We start from the raw sequence: 6105 nt of genomic DNA, 5'->3' as shown, positions 1-6105 counted from the left end.
TACTATAAAATAAATTAAATATAAAAGCTATTAGCACTTAAAAAATATAAAAATAATATATTAAAAAAAATAGTCATAATATATAAATTGAGTCAACAATTTAAATTTCTCTAAAACTAATTTAATCAAATATCAATATTAGAAATAAATTACTTAAATAATATTCAATCTATTCTAGTCATTAGACACGTATAGATTAGAATCATTCTCGTAACGACAACCAACTGAAACAACATCGTAAGTTCGAACATTTATAATTAGTGCAAATTCAGACCATTCCCTTATTCTTTAAAAACCTTTTGTATCCTTAATAGAGTTGAATCGCAATTCCTTTTATGGAAAATGAGTTACGGTTGTGGCTTTGATATGTTGGAGATCAAAATTCGGAAGTCACTATTTATATCTGAGTGTGACACTTATTAAACCCTAAAGGTCAAATAAAATAGTATCTCTAGTTTTATTCTCATTTAATTCTAAATTAAAAGTAATAATGACTTATTTAATTCAGCATTTATGATAATAAATGAGATGATCATTATATAAGTCATTTAATGTAAAATAGCTTAATTTGCGATTATAATTAATATATGTATTGTCTATAAATAGATTAGGAAATAATAATTTCGTAACAAAATAATCATTCAATTTGAATTACAATTAATTGATTGATAGAAATTATAATAAATTGTATAATATTTAAATAATTAACTAAATCAATTAGTTGATATAATTAATTTATTATCATAAATTGAATTTAATGAATCATTCATACCTTTCAATACAATCTACAATACTTACAAATAATATATATATAAATACATCATTCCAATATATAAACATATCAAAACTCCTATCCCTCTTGCAAAAATTATAATATTAATGGTGAGGGAAGAATAATAATAACTAAACTAAAACATCTTCTGATCTATCGCATAAGCTAAACTCAACTACTCTTCATAAGCTTCTTTGTCCGTTTCCTGAAAAGAGAAGTCTGTAGAGGGGGTGAGAACCTAACCACATGGTCTCACCACGGATTTTCATAATTCGTTATAAGAAGATATATAGTAGGTAAATTATTTTTCAAACTCAGAGATTGAGTATCCGGAAATTCCAAACTCAGTTTTTACTATAAAAGAAAATTAAAAGTTTCCTAAAAATGATCAACCACAGCCTTCAACTCAGCGACTCAAACAATTCCACAACCAAATCATCATCTCATCATCAATATTCAAACTTGAAGGTACCACAACAGAAACAAACACAGGCAAAACATACAAGGAAAACACAGGTATAGATAGCAGTTACAGCAAATAGCTCAAATAGCAGTTAATAACAGTTTAGCAATTAGGCAAACCCAAACAAATTCAAACACAAGCAAAGCATACAAGTGCATATGATGCATTCCTATCCTATGGCTGATGATATCATCTGTCGGTTATATAGCCAACCCGACATGTCCTGGTAGCTAACCATAGACAGAAACACCCATTGCGGAGCAAGTGGGTTTGAGCTACAACTCCCTTACTACTACCCGCTTAACCCAGAGCCAGTGGAATAGTCACTACTGCGATTACTACCTAGGCGGGTGTTTAAAAGCTCAACTTGGAGCGAGTGGGATAATCACTACTGCCGCTACTATCCAGGATCTTAAACATACATTCATTCAGTTTAAGTCAATCATCATTATTATCAAATCTCAAACATAGACCTGGAGCAAGCGGGACAAACCACCATCCTTGCTACTACCCAATATCTCAATCAAATACAAATCTCATTTTCACATTCATTCTCATTGTCATTCAATTATTCAAAAATCATACTCAAAAATCCATCTTCATTCTCATATATACTCATTCTCATCTTATCACTTATTACTTTCTTCAATAATTCAGATTCAACATATAACTCATTCGTTTCTAAATAAATCAAACTCCAAAACGTAACCCTTTTCTTAACAACAGCAAAAATCAACTTATAAAATCCTTAAAAATCTAAATCTTTTTAAATAACAATTTCAAATAAAATCTCTAATTTTTATAAAAATTTGGGCAGCATCTCCTCTAAAATTTGAATTATGCCACCCTTAGGGTCCTATCAAACCACATTTTCCAACCCGTTTCCAATCTGACTTCAAATATCAATGCTTTCCAAAATCAAACAAAATTCCGGTTTTGAATCTTTTCTAAAATCAAACATTTCCAAAATTAAACTAAATTCCAACATTAAATCTCTCCCAGTAATTCAACAATGATCAACTTAACAAACCAAAACAGCAAATCAGAATAACCAGCTTCCTCAATAATTCAATAAATCAATCAAATAAATATTCACCGCCATCCAAACAGTTCAATTCAATCCATAAGACTCACGCAATTATAAAAATATACTTTTCATGCTATTATCGACTTATAACAATTCTTTAAAGTAAAATAAATTTAAGAAAACGCCCCTATCTCGACACGTTCAAACCACAATCCAAATGACTCAAGAAATTCCTTTCCTCTCGACCCGAAGTCAACGGCAGCTTCAATTCATAGCCCGCACACTTTTGCCACAGCATAAACATCTTTAAGTCCCAACATGTAACCCCGGTTATTAACTCCTAAAACATCAATATCGTGGAAACCTCAAAATACATAACAGAAAATCAAAGGCGAGGATTCCGAGATAGAGACACTTACTGGAATAAAAGAACGACGCGCCAGCCACCCCAAACTTAACCGGCAGTAGCTCCGACAGCGGCCAGGAGCTTCAGTGGCTCAGCAACAACCTTAATTTTTGACATGCAAACCCATAAAATTACCCTACAACATCTATACATCATAGTCCTTAACCACAAATAGCTAGAATGATTACAGAAAGAGCTTCAAGGCACGAGCAACTCAATGTAAGAAGAAGAATGACAGAAGTGGAGCGGAGGCTCCGATGGCGACCTCCGGCAGCGGCGACGGAGACAGCTTCACAGACGGTGACGTGGTTTGGCGACGGGTCAGCTGGGCGGACCAGCGGCAACAGATCCGACGCGCCTCTCCTCTCTCTGTGGCTGTGCTCCCTCGCGGTTATGTTTCCTCCCTCGCGCGTTCTTCACTCGTGACGAAATAGTGGCGGCGACGGCGTGTAGTACGGCGCGGCGATGGTGACGGAATCGGTCTCTCCTCTGCGACGGCGCAGTTGGCGGCGGCGAGCTTCTCCTTCCCCAGTGCCTTCCCTCTTTCTCAGGTCCCCTCTTTTCTCTCTTCCCTTCTCCCCCGTTGCAGCTCACCCATCCCCGGCGCTCTCTCCCTCTCAGACCTATCTCTTCCCCCTTTTTCCTTTCTTTTTCTTTTCTTCTTTCATTTTGTTTCAGTGTGTGTGTGTGCTTGTTGAGTCTGAGTGTGTGACTTGAGTGAGGGGTGGATTAGGTACCGTGTGTGTGTGTGTGTTAGTGTGGGTAGGGTTTAAGTTAGTGAAGGTAAATTATTAGGATTTGTGTTGTGTAGTGAAATTGAAAATTTTAGGGATTAAGACAAGGTAGTAATTTAAAGTAAAAACATAAGTATAGAGTAATAATCTAAATTCAAATTAAATTAATTTGTTGTTATAAAATAATGAAAAATTGAATTCAACAGTAACATTATAAAAAACTGTTGTATAAAACTATCTAAGAAAATGGTTTTAAAGCGTTACAAAATTTAGCGTTGCTAAATACCATATTTATTATAGTGATATAAAGATATTTTTATACAAAGATAATAATGAGTACAAATTTATTATAATATTATAAATTTACACATACTACACTCGCGCACACAATATTTAAAGGGCTTTATTCATTATTAGGTCTCAACTAAGTTTTAAATCGGATGTAGTTACTCATAAGACAAATAAATTGCTATTATGTCAAGATCTCAGCCACAAATGAATTGCTATTATGCCAAGACTTCGACCAAGATTAAATAACTTTAAACAAATTTCATGTTTTTTGTTTATAATAAATTGAAAAAAAATTGATAAAATATTGATTTAATATGTATTAGATCGAATTTTGATAAGATGTTTTGTCCTAGATTTCTAGATGCACTTTCTCTTCCTGCTTCTACTATAATCACTTCATTTTTGCATAACGGAGAGAAAATGTTCATATATCACCAACTCTAATTGTAAATTTTCTGTCAATTTTTAAAAAAAATATTTTTGTCTTACCAGCAAGATATTTTAGTAATTTTTTTTACCATTAAAATTTCTCATAGTAAAGTCAGTATAAATTAATCACATTTCTTTCTCTCAAATTCGGTGGATAAATTTGTCAGTTATTTATACAATGTTTTACTTTAACGATAGCATAAATTACTATTGTTGAGCTGTGAAGCAAAATTTGACAACAAATTCATCAGGATTATATGAACATTTTATGTCCTTAGGAACATATGTTTATTCTTAATAAACAAAATTCGCCTTAACTTTTATTTGGTCCACGACGACTTTAGCTATAAACACAATGCAATTAGTGCAATTAGGAGTATTTTGTGACCATTAACAACAACATATATATGTATCTAGTCATATCCAATTATCCAATTTGTGTTTAGTATAGGATATGACCTTTTTATTACTCAGAGAAAAATATTCAAACTAATTAAAGTGTCTATCAATGAAAGACCCTAACAAACATAAAACTCAAAATTTTCTTTGATTAAAATATTTAACGATAAAATAAAATTATCATATGATAGTAAAATGAGAAAGGCAAGGATTTATAAATCACAGTACAACCACGGTTTAATTATTATTTTGATAGATAGATAGATAGATAATATAATACAGTCATCATTATTTTGTTTACCATTATCAGAACGCCAGCCAAAAAAGGATAAACAACTAAATAATATAATGTATATGACTATTCTAGTTTATCATATGAGGTGGACATGGTTTAGTTGGATCTGGATTTACATAAGTACAAATGCATCCTACCTTTGGATAACATTGTGCCAAGATCAAATCGTTAGAATGAAAAAACTCGCAAGCCTTCCCACATGCGTCAATGTCTGGACAATAGTTCCCACTCAAAATACCTGTGCATGCATATGGTGCTGCTGCTTCTGTTAGGTTATTACCTACATAAAATACACAGTCATTAGCCAAGAAATTAAAATCATATAACAATTGCTAAAAACAAAACATGTTATAACTAAAATCATAAAGGATTTAGCAAAATATATGCTATTACTAATTTGAAAATTTTTTTTTGAAAAATATATAAAATTTAAATTTTTAATACATTTGTTATACGTGTATTAAAATAAAAAATTTAAAACTTCTATTGAGAATAATCTTGACAAGTGTCCTTAGATTCTATTTGTTCTAAAAGAAAAATATAGACAAAAAAATAGAAATACAAATACAAGAACAAAAATATTTAAAAAGAAGCATATGGACAAAAATTTAAGAAAAGAAAAAGATTTTATTTGAGAAACAAAAATTTATAAATTTTTTTTCCACTCAATAGGAGACATAATAATGTATAGAGCCAAAAACTTTAATGGTCAACACTCAAGATCTTGACAAAAGATGAAAACAAAAATAATTTTTAAATTTTTGTTTTTTTGTCTCTGCATCTTTATTTTTAACAAACAAGATTCAAAGATGCTTTTTTTTTTTAAATCTCCATTTTAAATATTTTTTCTCCTATCTTAAGACAATATCTACACAGAATTTTCATGGTATGTTAGCTAAATTTTATATTAAATTATTTTGATAAATTTTGTACATACCAAAACCCATGAAAAGAATAAGTAAGAAGACCAGGAAATAAAAATGTATTTTCATATCGATAAGTTCAGAAATTTAATTCACACACTATAGAAAAGATTCAATATTGAATTATTTATAGGCATTCAACGACAATAAAACCTTTTTACAAAAATTATAATTTAAATTAATTTAAAAATAATTTTTTTTATGTATATTTATGTATATGTATATTTATTACTGTAATTAAATGGAATTTCATTTTAATTATGTCATTATTTAGCTCTTTAATTTGTGCATATTTATTTACTATGATAAACGAAAAATTAATTTTTTTTTTCAATCATACATTCTAAATTTACTATAAAAAAATTT

The 6105-nt window shown here is 30.4% G+C and overlaps 2 long non-coding RNA genes across 2 annotated transcripts; both read right to left on the bottom strand.

The window, feature by feature from the left end:
- On the bottom strand, positions 2415–3025 carry LOC110265665. The gene is made up of 3 exons (XR_002351858.1): positions 2934–3025; positions 2682–2770; positions 2415–2602 (listed from the first exon to the last, which is right to left on the bottom strand). It is a non-coding gene; the product is annotated as an uncharacterized LOC110265665 (long non-coding RNA).
- LOC110265668 lies at positions 4733–5842 on the bottom strand. The gene is made up of 2 exons (XR_002351861.1): positions 5754–5842; positions 4733–5096 (listed from the first exon to the last, which is right to left on the bottom strand). It is a non-coding gene; the product is annotated as an uncharacterized LOC110265668 (long non-coding RNA).

This window comes from Arachis ipaensis, chromosome B08, assembly GCF_000816755.2.
Source record: "Arachis ipaensis cultivar K30076 chromosome B08, Araip1.1, whole genome shotgun sequence".
In the NCBI taxonomy this organism is placed as follows: Eukaryota; Viridiplantae; Streptophyta; class Magnoliopsida; order Fabales; family Fabaceae; genus Arachis; species Arachis ipaensis.
The sequence above is the reverse complement of the archived record's forward strand: the minus strand, read 5'-3'. Positions and strand labels throughout refer to the sequence as shown.